We start from the raw sequence: 16,883 nt of genomic DNA on the forward strand, positions 1-16,883 counted from the left end.
TTCAACTTATGAGAATACATTGTAATCACACCGACACACACATATGTTATGAGAGTAGCCAAAAAACTTTTTTATTTCATGTTGTAACATTTTTGTGTACCAGGAAAGTGCTCTGTCTATCTGTATAAAATTATAACAAAAAATAACAAACACCCTGGGCAAGGATTAGATGATCATTACATTTAATGTCTTTTCCAAATGCCAATATTTCAATTAGAAGATGATGGAGCAAAGTTTGTTTCCATTGTTGTACTGCAACATTGCAAAAATATTAATCATCAAAATTATGTGTCAGCAGGAATTCCAAAGCAGCACCAATTAAGCTCTTCACAAAATGAAACAGCCTGCATACCCAAGTTGTGGGGAATACAACAATGCAATAACCACTACCACCCAGCAATAATCTGCATGCCATTCTGTAGTTTCTTAAATTTGTTAGAGATGGGCAGAATGTTTTTTTTACTAGCAGCTGTAGAATGGAATTCATCCATTCTGACAACGGTTCCAAAAGGGAACCAATGCCAAGAGCAATGGATTTCCCCAATGGCTTTTTAGATCCTTGTAGATTTTTTGTAAGAAATGAAAAATAGGTGGTGTTGGAAATTCTGGTATCAAATTCGGCACATTATTATAAGCAAATATTCCCAAACGTACAGCATTATGAAAAAGCTGATGATACAATTTTTTAACACTTGGTTGGATTGGATTGGAGACAGTTGTTTTTTTGTTTGTTTTTTATACATTGCTGTACCGGATAATTGATGGAATGCCTGGTCAAAATAGCCTTATTCAACAATACATTATTTCCCCCCCTTATTTGCATTCCTAATGATGCAAATCTGATTTAATTTTTATATCTCTTTTCCTTTTTTCTTTTTATTGCCAATGCCAAGACTTCCCTTTCAATTTTTGAAATCCCAGAAGTAATGGATCGTGGACTCTCACCACCATGAAAGAAGTAGCCAATAAAACCATTTGCTAATGAGCCTAAGCACATACTGAACAATAACAGCGTGTATTAGAGTTAGGTATCTGAAGTCCATGAAAGACTCTCCAGCCTTGGAATTACAAGACATTTCCGTTGTCTTGATTTAGAATAACATGTCAGCCAAATCTAAACATTTTAAAAACAAAATAACAATTTGTTTGCTACAATTGGTTTTTGAATAGCCAAACTCCTCCTACCACTTGCTTTATTTGGAGGATCCAATCTGTGTTTGAGTCTGCAGACCTCTGGTTAATTTTTCTAAACTGCCCCAAATTTTAGTGTTTGTTTCCATAATTAATAAAAAAAATTGCATCTTTAATGTTTTTGAAATAAAAAACCCCACCATTAAAGTTTTATGGGTTTAAATGTGGAGGGTGTGGGGTGTTTGGAAAAAACGTCACTGAAAAGTTCCTTTACATTGAGGTCTATGGGGACTGTGTGTTCCCATTAAATATATATATGTATATGCTTATATACATATATATTTACAGTATGTTTTAATACGTGTATATACGCATATTAGCACGTACATGTTTATATTCATATACATATATATTTAAATCTTCTGCCCATTGCTGCACAACTTGCCCCCTTCGCTGTGCTAGTTCTCATGCTGTGTCTCACGGCATGAGAACGAGGCTCCCATTAAGCCTATGGAAACACGCACTTTAAATACCAGCGCCTAATTGCTTGCCCTGTTATTATGAGTGGAGCGCAAATATCTCGCTCACGCAAGTTCAATTTTACGATCCACCCGTAATCTAGCCCTAAACATTTATATTAAAATCTTAAGGTGTTAACTGTCCCTTTAATCTTACTGGAAAATAATAAAAATAAATACTGAAAGTGCACTGCAATCTTTATTCACTTTACATAATTAAAGCTTTTCTGGAAATCCAGACTGTGCCATGAGCCTTTTTCTAACACTAGATGATTGTAATGGTGTAGGCTAACTGGCTGGGGCTAGTCGATTACTGCTTAATCCTGCCAATCAGAACATATTAACAGAAACATCAGTAATTTGGTTACTTAGAGCAGTAGGGCTATTTGTAATAAGTGGAAAAGACAGATGACAGTAATGAACAAAAAAAATACAAGGGCAAAATCATTCAATGGGACAATGTTTTGTAATTTTTTTTCTCCCCTTTAATGTGTTCCCAGTGGTCCATTTTACCTACTGGAGTGCTTTAAATTGTTTTAAATAACCCTCTTAACTTTATTTTCTCATTTGAAATAGCTGTTTTTGCCTGATTTTATCCTCACCTACACTGAAAATTTAAAGGGACGGTATACACTCATTTTCATATAACTGCATGTAATAGAAGACACTACTATAAAGAATAAAATCCACAGATAATGATATAAAAATCCAGTATACAACTGTTTAAAAACTTACTTAGAAGCTCTCAGTTTAGCTCTGTTGAAAAGGTAGCTGGAAAGCCCACTGCAAGTGGGAAATAAAACCCTCCCCCCCTCCCCCTTCTTTTGCCTATGAAAAGACCCTTTACATTTACACAAACAAGAGCAAGCTGGAAAAGGTATCTGACAGTATTCTCATAAAACTGCGGGGTTTGGTTAGGAGGCTGAAAATCAGAGCAATGTTAATTAAAAATAAGCAAAACTATAAAAAAAAATTAAAAAAAAACTTTATAGGCTATATTAATAGATCATATTTAAAACATTTATGCAAAGAAAAAATGAGTGTATAATGTCCCTTTAAGTAAGTTAAAAATTAAGTACTGGTTACAAAAAGAAACTATGTAAACAAGAAGGTTTAGAGGAAATACTACTCCTAGTGTGGACTGTGACAGAAAGATACTAAAATGTTGATTTTCCATTATTCTTTTTAAGTATTGGCCAATGATAAATAAGATAAGGAAGACTTTGTGTAAATACTTAGATAAGGTAGAAGTCTGTTTTCCCTACAAGCTTCAACCCATTGTATTGGGTTGTGGTTTCAAATAGCAGAACCCCGCTATTTCATATACAAAAATAAACAATTTACCATACATTCTAAGCACTGCAGCTGGTATAACAAGTAATTGAAAACACAGTTCACTTACCTTTTTAAATAAGGGTGGGAATGGATTTTCAAAGAATATAACGTCCCTAGAAGTAAGATTGTAGTGACTGTTCCAACAGGAACACTAGCAATCATTAATATTTTTCTCCTCATCATCGTTCATAACCCAATATGGCTGTCCTAAAGTTTTTCTTATTGCTTGATGAAAGCCGGCAAATTGTGTAAGCTGCAACATAGATAAATGTTTTAAAAGGTTTTTATTTCCTACATCCTTTTCTAGTTCCTGGTTGGAGAAAACATGAATATGAAACAGATTGAAGCTGTTGACTATATTGTAAAACATTGCTTTTAGGGCTGCAACTAACGATTATTTTCATAATCGATTAATCGGCCGATTATTTTTTCGATTAATCGACTAATCGGATAAAAAGAGAATCAATAATAGTTTTCTATGTTTTAAATAAAATCCACATAATGAGTGCTACAAATATAAACTTCAGACGAAAACTTTACATTACCACAACTGTTTCTTCAATTTTTAAGCAGCAGAGCACAGTTTTATAATTAAACAAAACAAAACCACAAACTGTTTGAAAAGAGGTAGAACTAGAAAGAGTTAGACTATCACTGTTAATAACATTCTGTTGTTCACTCTTTCAGAAACTTTGCATTGAAATGCAAAAATCTCAACATGTCCACATGCTTCTGGCTGAGGCTGGTTCTCTGTTTGCAGCTATATTTCCTGCAGCAGAGACAAGGCTGTTGAGGTGTATAAGTAGGGTTTTGCCAATTTCACCAAAGTGGGATATTTAGCTTTGTTAGCTCTTCACCAATGCTAAGTGTTTTCTACCTTGGCAAGGGGCCTCTCAATAGAGTAACCCTTGACTTCATTCTAACATAAAAATATCTTGAATATCTATATGCAATGGTAAATAACCAGCTATAAGGTTAGGGGAAATATCTAGTCCGCTCTAAAAATAACGAATATATACTTATAAAGGTTGAATCTGGTACAAATTATCACAATTTATTAAAAATATAAAAAAACTAAATCAAAAGCACTAAGGACTGTATATCAATAACAGGACAAAGCCTTACACATTTATTTATACAGTACATATAATCAGCAATAGCAAGCAATACGCTAATAATTGTGCAAACAGATAATAGTGCAAATCAATTTAAATAACTCCCATCAAACTAGGGGCAAGGTGTAAACAACAAGCTTGGCACTATATCATGAAAGCATAGATCCAAATCACCAGATTTAATATAAACAATCCAAATGATGACTATTATATCTGGGTTGCACATAAGCCAGGGGTAGTTGTAAACGTATACTGTCCTGAAAAAGTGAAAAGTAGACGTCCTTTAGGCTAAGGACAAAACCATAAAACACAATACCATATGCAGGAGTTCATTTGAGTGAAGCAGCTGGTGTTGTGCACAGACCAACTAATTGCAAACCGACTAATCGATTATGAGATTCGTTGACAACTATTTTCATAATCGATTATTATCGATTATGACGATTAGTTGTTTCAGCTCTAATTGCTTTGTTTGTCAGGAATATGGTGTTTGGTATTGTATAACGTTGATAAGAAATCTGGGGGTTTTCAATGTCAATTAAAAACAGTTTGCTAACATAATTCAGAATGTATTGAAATATTGTTAGTCCTACACTTTATTTTACTACGTTCTGTGTAGAAGGATGTGTCATCATTTTTCAGTGCTCAGTATAGTTGTTCATTTATAGCAATGGTTATCGCCCATGATAGAACCTTTCTATGCACATATGTATTGCAACTATCTTACAGTAAAGAGTTTATTTTTCTCCTTTCTCTTAACTAATACTTTTAAACGTAAACAAATAATTTGTCATCAATTTTAAGTTTGTGAAGTTCATTTTTTGGACAGAGAATAATATTTGTAGGAAATACATTTATGTTTAATTAATTAAATGCAATCTGTGTCCTTTTAAGTAGCTCTAAATTGCATTAAGATTAAGAAACAAAACATCTTGTAGTTAACATGATGGGTTTCCGAAAGTAAATTAGTTTAAGAATTAACTCAACCAGCTTGCTCTCTGCACTCCCTGTCAAATTGTAATTGTTTGAGATCTAATTGAAGCAAAATCACACTAATTCAAATGCACTTTTAGGCATAAGATATTAGAACTTCTGTTTAAAGGGACAATCTACACCAGAATTTTTATTGTTTTAAAAGATAGATAATCCCTTTATTACCAATTCCCCAGTTTTGCATAACCAACACAGTTATAATAATATACTTTTAACCTCTGTGATTATCTTGTATCTAAGCCTCTGCAAACTGCCCCTTTATTTAAGTTCTTTTGACAGACTTGCAGTTTAGCCAATCAGTGCCTGCTCCCAGATAACTTCACATGCACGAGCACAGTGTTATCTATATGAAATACGTGAACTAACACCCTCTAGTGGTGAAAAAATGTTAAAATGCATTCTGAAAAGAGATGGCCTTCAAGGTCTAAATTAGCATATGAACCTCCTAGGTTAAGCTTTCAACTAAGAATACCAAGAGAACAAAGCAAAATTGGTTATAAAAGTAAACTGGAAAATTGTTTAAAATTACATGCTCTATCTGAATCATGAAAGTTTATTTTGGCCTAGACTGTCCCTTTAACTTATATATTTTCTTGCTCATTTTATCCTTTTTTGTCTAATAATTAGTTTTGTTTGTTAGAAATACCAGCTGTGCTCTCTTGGTACCTTTGCCAGTAGAATAATTTAAGGAACAACAAAAAGTAACATTTTAAAATGATCTAGTTCTGGTTATAGCCTTGCCTGTACACTAAAAATATAAATCAATAACACTAACATACATTTCACATTTGGATTAGTCATTTTAATTGCTTTATAAAATATGCAAACAATGTATAAATAGCACAATCACATAATATTACTTGTAGCTATGCAACGTTGCAGTATGGAAATTAGTAAATTTTACTTAATAAAACAACTTGTACTTTTGAAGTGAAGTCTGGTAATGTTGCTATATTACTTCTTTTGCCCAGACCCATCCTAAATTGTATATTGATCAGTAGCTAAAACACTTTTTTCATTTAATGATTTATCACAGTGGCACAATTTAACTTTTTGGTAAGCACTTTTATGTTTACTTGGTAGTAAAATAAAAAAAATGAATGCTTCTCAAAAAAAATAATAATAATTATATTAATACACTGTATTCTAGTTACTAGTGCTGCAGGTATCCTGGCCACCTGTCCCTAGGCCTTGGCACAAGAGAGGTTCTTTAGATGGACTTCAGAGTGTAACCTGTGTGTTCATCAAATAAGTTGTATTATGAAAACTGGTTAGATAATTTTTTCCTTTAAATCTAGAAGGTTGTCTGATAGCAGCCACATTCTCAGCCCAATGCTGTGAGTCTAGGGTTTAAAACTAAGACTTAAAGGGACAGTCTAGTCAAAATTAAACTTTTATGATTCAGATATGGCATGGAATTTTAAACAACTTTGCAATTTACTTTTGTCATCAAATTTAGTTTTGTTCTTTTTGTATTCTTTGTTGAAAGCTAAACCTAGGTAGGCTCATATGCTAATTTCTAAACCCTTGAAGGCCGCCTCTTATCTCAGTGCATTTTCACAGTTTTTAACAGCTAAACAGCGCTAGTTTGTGAGTGCCATATAGATATCATTGTGATTACTCCTGTGGAGTTATTTATAAGTCAGCACTGATTGGCTAAAATTCAAGTCTGTCAAAAGCACTGAAATAAGGGTGCAGTCTGCAGAGGCTTAGATACAAGGTAATCACAGAGGCAAAAAGTATATTAATATAGCCATGTTGGTTTTGCAAAACTGGGGAATGGGTAATAATGTGATTTTTCTTTTTAAACAGTAAAAATTGTGGAGTAGATTGTCCCTTTAACTCAAGAAGCATGTCTGATTTTTTGTTAAAAAGGAAAATATTTCTGTTTTTTAGTTAGGCAATGATGCAAGCAGAGTTCTAAAGGGTTAGATTGTTATAATTATTCATTTTCTAAGTGTCTTGTTTTCTTTCTAAGGTGGTGATAGTCCACAAAATTTCTTATTGGTGGGAATTCACTTCCTGGCCACCACGAGGAGGCAAAAAACACCCTACAACAAAGCTTTAAATGTCTCTCCCACTTCCCTCTCTATCCCAGTAGTTCTTTGCCTCATCAACCTGGAGCAGGCAAGGATAGAGGTGTTATAGCTTTTTTGAAGATTTTCGGGGATGTTAATCCCAGGATTTCCCTCAATAGATAGTTCCTTGAAGAGAGGGCTTTAGGAGAGTATTGGCTGTTCAAAGTACATCTTGTTGGAGTGGTAGTCACAAGCCTGCCACGATGTTGCTGGTATAGTTCTAGTTCCTGTGTAACTCGTTATTTAACTGCCGACTTGTGCCATGCTCAGGCCTTCCTTTCACTCTGTGTCTGGAGCTCTGATATGAGTCTTTATTATGTTGAAAGGGGAGGTAGAGTGCAGTACATTGGTTCGATCGGTGGGGTGGGTTGCAGTCGTTTCCGCCCTTCATAGTTTTGGTGGAATGGACCTGTTCTTGACAATAATGTCCATATAGGAACAAGCACTAAAAGTTCCAAGAGAGCTGAGACATTTTTCATCTAAATGGAAAGATAAAAGGAAGTGAAACATTGAGGTGCATCAACATTAAATAAAGTTCCCGTTTTGTATCCAAATTAGGAGAACCCATTGTGGAAGGTGTGGAGGTTGCACGGCACATGCTAAAGAAGTCTGGTTTATCGGTAGAAATTGTAAAACCAACACAACTTTAATTTTAACAAAATATTGAAACATTTTATTTGGCTAAAGGTAATTCTGAAAGGATGTTAATAAACTGTTGTAATGCACCCAGTTCTGAATTTCATAAAAAGAGAATTTCTTTTAGGATAAATGCCTTAACGTTGCAAGTTTCATTATCACTAGCTGGAGCAAATTTGGAAATTAGGTGTTTTGAGTTTGAGATACTTCAGAGTAATGGCAAGAGTAAGATAAGACATTTATTTGCCATGTTTCTGTAATGTTTAGTATTTTCATAGCGATAACTTCAGTTGGATGACTCAAAGCTTCAACGCCTCTAGAGAGAGATATCACCATTTCACCTTCAGTGGTTACTGTGCGGTAACTGAAAAAAACAAAAGAAAAACCTGTATCCTATTCTTCCTTTTGTCAGCATCACAAGTCAAGCAAAAATTACATTGTCTAAACTGTGTCAGATGTTTGATGATGTACTTGTAGTGACGCAAAGACACACAAAGGATGCATAACAGTTAAAACCACTTTAAGATGATTATTTAGTATATCATAAAGGTATAAAGTAATGAAGTAAGATAAAAACACTTCACATGCCTAAAGGGACACTAAGATTGCAATATAAATGATTGAATATGTATAGTAAAACTCTTAGCATGAGTTGCATAAACTAGAGGCTTCGTGCCTTTCATAGATATTCCGCCAGTTATCTGCAGTTATTTCAAGCATCCTTACTAGCAAGTGCTGGAAAAGTATGCAAGAACTGTTGCTGTGTTGGAAGGATACTTCCGTTCATGAGTTATACTCAAGCTGAAGCACTAGACTGTCTTGGTAGAGCAGTTAAAGCTATCCTGCTAAAATTGTGCTACTCTTTTTTTATTATTTAACACTAACCACATAATTTACATTAAAGCCTGGGAAATTAATCCTAAGGCAGCTAGTGTAAAGTTTCTGACATACTAGAGGCCGTAGAGGTCTAGGGAAAAGTGTACAAGTGCTAATAACAGCATTTTCAATACCTTGAGAGGCAATTAAGTTTGGTGGTAACTCAGATATATTCAGACTATGGTCGACCAGCATACCTTAACCTGACGCCAATGTAAAAGAGGTCTGAGGTTCCTGGCACTATGGTTACACTAGGCACCGTTAAATGATCTAAACAAGCAGATGCACTACCTGTAGTTACAGAGTGCACAACATTTCTCCCTGTGCAGAGATTGGTGACCTGAGGCTGCCGTGATCATGACCGATACTGTGAGAATAGCTAAACATAAGCCAGCTATGGGCTCCAACTTTTTTGGCCTTGTGAAATCTCTTGTGGTGAAAGTTACGAATCCAGATGTCAAAGAACTGGCGGCATTTAAAGAACAGTTACCGGGCATCCGAGTCCAAGGAGATAACTGTAAAGAATATTTGCAGCGTCATGAGTGACACGTGCTGAATAGAAGATGACTTCTAAAGGAAGGGCAGCTTTTAATTATGGTAAACATATATAATACTGGAGTTTGTAAGTGCGTAAGTGTTAAAGGGACGATCTTATGTGTAGACATTTTGCTGGACTATATCACTTTACAGGACACCTGGAGTGATTTGCCTCTTACAGGCCTCATGCAGGGTCAGAGTCAATCTGGTGTTGGCTAAGCCTATAAAGTACTCTATACTACCATTATTGAACTACACAATCTGGTTTTGTTATGCCTTCATTTGCAATAATGTTTAGGTGGCTTTTGTGTAAATTATTGCTAACTTTTGTTCCCTAATGTGCATGTTATTACAAGTTTGACTCATGCGCAATGGGGACTTGACTCAGTGTTTTGTCATTTTCTTTTACAAAGATATGACGAGTCCACGGATTTCATCCTTACTTGTGGTATTCATCCTCCTGCGGACAGGAGGTGGCAAAGAGCACCACAGCAGAGTTGTATATATAGCTCCTCCCTTCCCTCCCAATCCAGTCATTCTCTTTGCCCTGTTAGTACTAGGAAGAGGTAAAGTGAGGTGTTAGTTTTATTTTCTTCAATAAAGAATTTTTTTATTTTAAAATGGTGCCAGTGAGTACTATTTTTCTCAGGGACAATCATGGTGTACCAGCACACTTCCTTGAAGCCCATGACGGTGATAAAACAGGTTTGAGTATTTTAGCCATAGAACATGTAAAGAACCCCATTAAGGGAGGAGATAGACTACTCCTTTTAAGACAACGCGAGACCTACTGGATCCACAAGCTAGAAGCTGTGGGTCCAGGGGGTATGAATTGCGATATAGACTTAGCAGCATTTCTCTTGCAAGGTGTATCCAGTCCACGGATTCATCCTTACTTGTGGGATATTCTCATTCCCTACAGGAAGTGGCAAAGCGAGCACACAGCAGAGCTGTCCATATAGCTCCCCCTCTAGCTCCGCCCCCCAGTCATTCTCTTTGCCGCTCTAACAGATAGGGCATCTCCACGGGAGGGTAAAGTGAATGTGGTGTTAGATTTGTAGTTTTATATCTTCAATCAAAAGTTTGTTATTTTTAAATCGTACCGGTTTGTACTATTTACTCTCTGGCAGAAATGTGATGAATTCTGCTGAAAGGAAAATGATTTTAGCATGTTGTAACTAAAATCCATTTCTGTTCCCACACAGGACTGAGGAGTACCAGGAAACTTCAATTGGGGGGAACAGTTTGCAGGCTTAACTGCTTTGAGGTATGTTTCAGTCATCTTTTTTCTAGTCAAGACAAGATAATGCTAGAAGACTGACAAGAATCCACATGTGGGAAGGGTAAGCCATGTTCTGAGACTTAGTATAGAACTAGAGGCTTATTTAAGAGGGCTCAATAGGCTGGTTAACTCTGTTACAGGGCAATCGATTATTTTAATTAACAAAATACTCATTATTAACACTTTTGGTGTGTTTATTCGGGGTTTTATTCCACATGGCATTATTTTTAGTCACCTAAATTGGGGTCTGAAGGCCCCACAGCTCCGGAGTGGGAGGGACCTAATTTTGCGCCTCAGTTGCGCAGTTTATTCTGACAGATTTGTTTCATGCTGCTTCACATGGGTCCAGACACTGCTTGAGGACTTCAAGAGGCTTGCTTTTCTCAAATCCAATCCTTAAGGGAAGGTAGGGCCAGAGCAGGCTGCTGTGGCAAGGTGCTGTAGTTTATTAACCGGTTGTTTGCTTTAGGCGGCTCCGGTTTGGGTACTAAAGGGTTAATCAGGCTGAAACTTGCTGTGCAATCATATCGAAGCATTAGGCACATACCGTGAAAATTTCAAGAGATTTGGTTCATTTTTCACCGTTTTGTAAAATTGTGTGCTCTTTTATTTCTTAAAGGCAGTACCATTTATTGCAAATTGTGTTTTTTACTTGATAAAGTGTTTTTCCAAGCCTGCTTGTGTATAATACTAATCTGTTAAACATGTCTGACACTAAGGAAAAGCCTTGCTCTATATGTGTTCAGAAGCCATGGTGGAACCCCCACTCAAAATGTGTCCCAAGTGCACTAATGTGTCTATACACTTTAAAGATCATATTGTGTAACTTAAAAATATAGCCCTAGATGATTCTTTGACTGAAGGTAATGAGGATAGTCCGCCTTCCTCTCCCCATGTGTCATCACCAGTTACGCCCGCTCAAGCGATACCTAGTACCTCTAGTGCATTGGCACCTATTACATTGCAACAACTAGCGGCAGTCATGGATAATTCCCTTGCGGCCTTTCTATCCAAACTGCCAGTTTTCCCTAAAAAGCGCGATAGCTCTGTCTTGAGAACAGATGAGGAGCAGTCGGAAGCTTTGGGAGGTTTATCTGATGTACCCTCACAACACTCTGAAGTAGGGACGAGGGATGTAATGTCTGAGGGAGAAATTTCTGACTCAGGAAAAGTTTCTCAGCGGGCAGAATCAGATTCACTAGCGTTTAAATTTAAATTGGAACACCTCCGCGTATTGCTTAGGGAGGTTTTATCAACTCTGGATGATTGTGACCCTATGGTGGACCCAGAGAAATTGTGTAAGATGGACAAATATCTAGAAGTCCCTGTATACACTGATGCGTTTCCGATCCCTAAGAGGGTGGCGGATATTGTTGCTAGGGAGTGGGAGAGACCAGGCGTACCTTTTGTTCCCCCCCATCTTTAAGAAAATGTTCCCCATAACTGATCCCAGGCGGGATGCGTGGCAGACGGTCCCTATGGTAGAGGGGGCAGTTTCAACACTAGCCAAGCGCACAACCATACCAATTGAAGACAGTTGTGCTTTCAAAGATCCTATGGATAAAAAATTAGAAGGTTTACTAAAGAAAATATTTGTTCAACAAGGTTTCCTTCTCCAACCTATTGCCTGCATTATTCCTGTAACTACTGCAGCGGCTTTTTGGTTTGAGGCGCTGGAGGAGTCGCTCCAGAGGGAGACTTCATATGACGAAGTCATGGATAGAATTAATGCTCTAAAACTGGCTAATTCTTTTATCACAGATGCCGCTTTGCAATTAGCTAAGTTAGCAGCGAAAAATTCTGGTTTTGCCATTATGGCGCGCAGAGCGCTTTGGCTCAAGTTATGGTCGGCCGACGTGTCGTCCAAAACAAAATTACTGAATATTCCTTTCAAGGGAAAGACCCTTTTCGGGCCCGAGTTGAAAGAGATTATTTCGGATATCACCGGGGGAAAGGGCCATGCCCTCCCGCAAGATAGGCCTTTTAAGGCTAAAAACAAGGCTAATTTTCGTTCCTTTCGCAACTTCAGGAGCGGTCCTGCTTCAACCTCTGCAACCACAAAGCAAGATGGTAACGCTTCACAGCCCAAGGCAACCTGGAAGCCTTTGCAGGGCTTGAACAAGGGTAAACAGGCCAAAAAGCCTGCGGCTGCTACTAAGACAGCATGAAGGGGTAGCCCCCAAACCGGGACCGGATCTAGTAGGGGGCAGACTCTCTCTCTTTGCTCAGGCTTGGCCAAGAGATGTTCCCGATCCCTGGGCATTAGAGATCGTTGCTCAGGGATATCTTCTAGAATTCAAGGACTCCCCTCCAAGGGGAAGGTTCCACATTTCTCGTTTGTCTACAGACCAGACAAAGAAAGAAGCGTTCTTACGCTGTGTAGAAGATCTACTCAAGATGGGAGTGATATATCCAGTTCCAATTACAGAACAAGGACTGGGTTTTTACTCAAACCTGTTTGTGGTTCCCAAAAAGGAAGGAACTTTCAGGCCAATCCTGGATCTAAAAATTCTAAACAAATTCCTCAGAGTTCCATCATTCAAAATGGAGACCATTCAGACAATCTTACCGATGATCCAGGAAGGTCAATATATGACTACCGTGGATCTAAAGGATGCGTACCTTCATATTCCTATCCACAAAGATCATCATCAGTTCCTAAGGTTCGCCTTTCTGGACAAGCATTACCAGTTTGTGGCCCTTCCCTTCGGGTTGGCCACCGCTCCCAGAATTTTCACAAAAGTGCTAGGGTCCCTTCTAGCGGTACTAAGACCACGGGGCATTGCAGTAGCACCTTATCTGGACGACATCTTAATACAGGCGTCGTCTTTTCCCAGAGCCAAGGCTCATACGGAGATTGTTCTGGCCTTTGTAAGGTCTCACGGGTGGAAGGTGAACACCGAAAAAAGTTCTCTGTCCCCGCTCACAAGGGTTCCCTTCCTGGGAACATTAATAGACTAGGTAGAAATGAAAAAATTTCTGACGGAGGTCAGAAGGTTAAAGCTTTTAACTACTTGCCGAGCTCTTCATTCCATTCCTCGGCCATCTGTAGCTCAGTGCATGGAGGTAATCGGATTAATGGTAGCAGCAATGGACGTAGTCCCTTTTGCTCGAATTCATCTCAGACCACTGAAATTGTGCATGCTCAAACAGTGGAATGGGGATTATGCAGATTTGTCTCCTCAAATCCAACTGGACCAGAAAACCAGAGATTCTCTTCTCTGTTGGTTGTCTCAGGATCACCTGTCTCAGGGAATGAATCATTGTAACAACCGACGCCAGTCTGTTAGGCTGGGGCGCGGTCTAGGACTCCCTGAAAGCTCAGGGCCTATGGTCTCGGGAAGAGTCTCTTCTCCCGATAAACATTTTGGAACTGAGAGCGATATTCAACACGCTCCAGGCATGGCCTCAGCCAGCGGCGGCCAAATTCATCAGACAACATCACGACTGTAGCATATAGGGATGCACCGAAATGAAAATTCTGGACCGAAACCGAAAATTCAGGATGCCCTTGGCCGAAAACCGAAACCGAAACTGACTTTTTTTTTCAAAAATGATTTTAAAATAGTTTTTTTTCTATAATTTTATTATATTACAGTTTTTAATGAATTTAATGGATCTGAAATAAAAAAAACTACAAGCCAGTAAATAAATAACCATTAACCATACTGAAATTGGACAAAAAAATAACTTTAAAAAGCAATATAAATAAAAATCTGTTAAATCTGTTTCTGTTATATATGAATGAGTGAAGAATAATATATTGTTGATTATTTAATATCAATATACATTCTTCATTCAGTTCTATGTAACAGAATCAGATTTAAGAGATTTTCTTTTGGTTTACTAGTTATCCAAATTAAGTATAGTCCTAGAAAACCTTTCTATCTATGCAAAACAGTAAGGGCTAGACAATTAAAACTTGCAAGAAATGGTTTACACTGCAGTATTAATATTTATTGGCAGATCAGGAATACTGCATGTGTAATAGTTATGTTATACACAGCTCACACACACTAATTACAGACTAAATAACAGCACAGAGCTACAGCTTGGTATTTGTTAGGTTTAATAAAGAGCAGATACACTTTGTATTAGATATTTAGCTTATAACTAGATATACTGTATATGGGTTATACACAGTAAATAGTTGTTATGCACAGCTCACACACTAATTACAGACTATATTACAGCACAGAGCTGCAGTTTGGTATTTGTCATGTTTAATAAAGAGCAGATAAGCTGTGTATTAGATATTTAGCTTATAACTAGATATACAGGGCCGCCTCTAGAAATTTTGGGGCCCCTGACTCAACCATTGATCAGGGCCCCCCCCCCTCCTTTGACATGTGCAATTTTTGACCAAGTGACTAAAACGTATATGCACTTTATTCTTAATTGTCTATTTAAACTTGGAAATGTTTTAAAGGTAGTAACATACACAGACACACACACACACAGACACACTCATACACTGAAACACACAAACACACTCACACATAAGGATTCACATATAGACACTTTAGCAGACACACAAAGAAACACACTCAGACACAGACACCCAAAAACTTGTTTACATTGAACTGACAAGTAATGAGGTAAACTACAGTTTTGTAAAAAAAAAATAAAAAAAAAAATGGAGATTTAGGAAAAAAAAATATGCAGTTCTGATTATCTTTTTGTAAAGGAAGATGACAACAGCATACAGTGGCTGAAACGAAGGGCCCTGAACTGCCTAAACAATAATTTAAAGGTTAAATGGTGGATTGGTTACTTCCGGAAAGGTCTTGTTAGTCTCAAAGTCTGTAGAAAGATGTGAATAATTAGTAGTAAGGTCAAAATGTCCTAAAAAGGAACAGACAATGGACACACACACAAACTCAAACTTGCACATACACACAAGGAAACACCAACAGAGATAGCCTCAGAAAACACACAAAGACATACACACACACACACAGACACCCACAGAAAACACACAAAGACATACACACACACAGAGAGACAACCACATAAAAAACACAGAAAGACATACATACACACACTCTGAGACATCCACAGAAAACACACAGACATACACACACCCTCACAGAGACACCCACATAAAACACACACCCTCACAGAGACATCCACAGAAAACACAGACATACATACACACACACACACACCCTCACAGAGACATCCACAGAAAACATAGACATACACACCCACCCTCACAGAGGCATCCAGAGAAAATACACAAAGCCAAACATACACACACCCTCACAGAGACACCCACAGAAAAAGCTCAAAGACATATGCACACACCCTCACAGACATCCACAGAAAATGCACAAAGACATACACACCCACCCTCACAGACAGACCCACAGATAAAAAATACATACACACTCATAGAGACACAAACCAAAGCACAAAGACATAAACACAGACACCCACAGAAACACTCACAGGAGGAAACATTTATGCACCTTGCATCCCCTATCTCAACAGTGTGTGACATGCATGATAAAAAAATGTTTAGAAATTAAGAGATCACTTTTTAAAGAATCATATTTGTAAATGTGCAAACAAAAATAATTCTGTGAATTCAAAATTGTACATTAATTAACTGGGTAGATGGCTAGATGAAGAAAAATACCTTTAAACGGTTGACATATGTTTGTTTGTTTGTTTTTTCCCCATTTTCCCCAACCAAGACAAAACTTCAAATATAGTGTACAAATTTTCCCAGCTGTCAGCTGTACTTATGGATTTTGAAAATGCTGTACTCTATATGGTCTTGGTGGGACCATAAGCTGTGGTACTCATATCATTAGATCTGGTTAAATGCAGGATTTAGGCTTGTTGGTATGTATTTCAAAATTAAGCTGTAGTGTAAACTGAACAGTTTTAAGTTAACCTGTCTCATTTCAAACACTGAGCAATCTTAGTCTGAGAGTATAAAATTTTATGCAGATGTAAAAATCTTAGATAAAATGCCTCCTTGCATCTGGAAAGTTCTTGCATAAAGGGGCAGTAAACTGGAATGTATATATATATATATATATATATATATATATATATATATATATAATGCATATCTGCCAAAAGGGCATCTACCATTTGTGTATTGAGGAGGAAACATTTCTGCATGGTTTTAAATATAGAATTTCTACAGCATTGTCAAATAATCATAAATACACTGCTGCTAAAAAAATGTGTTTTTATGGACCCCTAGCCCCACCAAACAACTACTACCACACTGAAGTTACAATCCAAAATTGCACAAAGAAATAAAAACATTTGCTAAGTAAGTACTACCTCCTCTGCAAATGAAAGTGATCTGCCGTCTAACTCAGGCACACACTGTACAAAGTGCCAAGTCTGTCTCACACTGCGC

The 16,883-nt window shown here is 37.3% G+C and overlaps 1 protein-coding gene across 1 annotated transcript in view; it reads left to right on the top strand.

Annotated features, from left to right (window-relative positions):
- The window catches only part of HMGXB3 (HMG-box containing 3), a 517,423-nt gene that overhangs the window by 389,921 nt on the left and 110,619 nt on the right, over nt 1–16,883 (top strand). The gene's annotated exons all lie outside the window — the stretch shown is intronic.

Source organism: Bombina bombina, chromosome 6 (genome assembly GCF_027579735.1).
Source record: "Bombina bombina isolate aBomBom1 chromosome 6, aBomBom1.pri, whole genome shotgun sequence".
Lineage (NCBI taxonomy): Eukaryota > Metazoa > Chordata > Amphibia > Anura > Bombinatoridae > Bombina > Bombina bombina.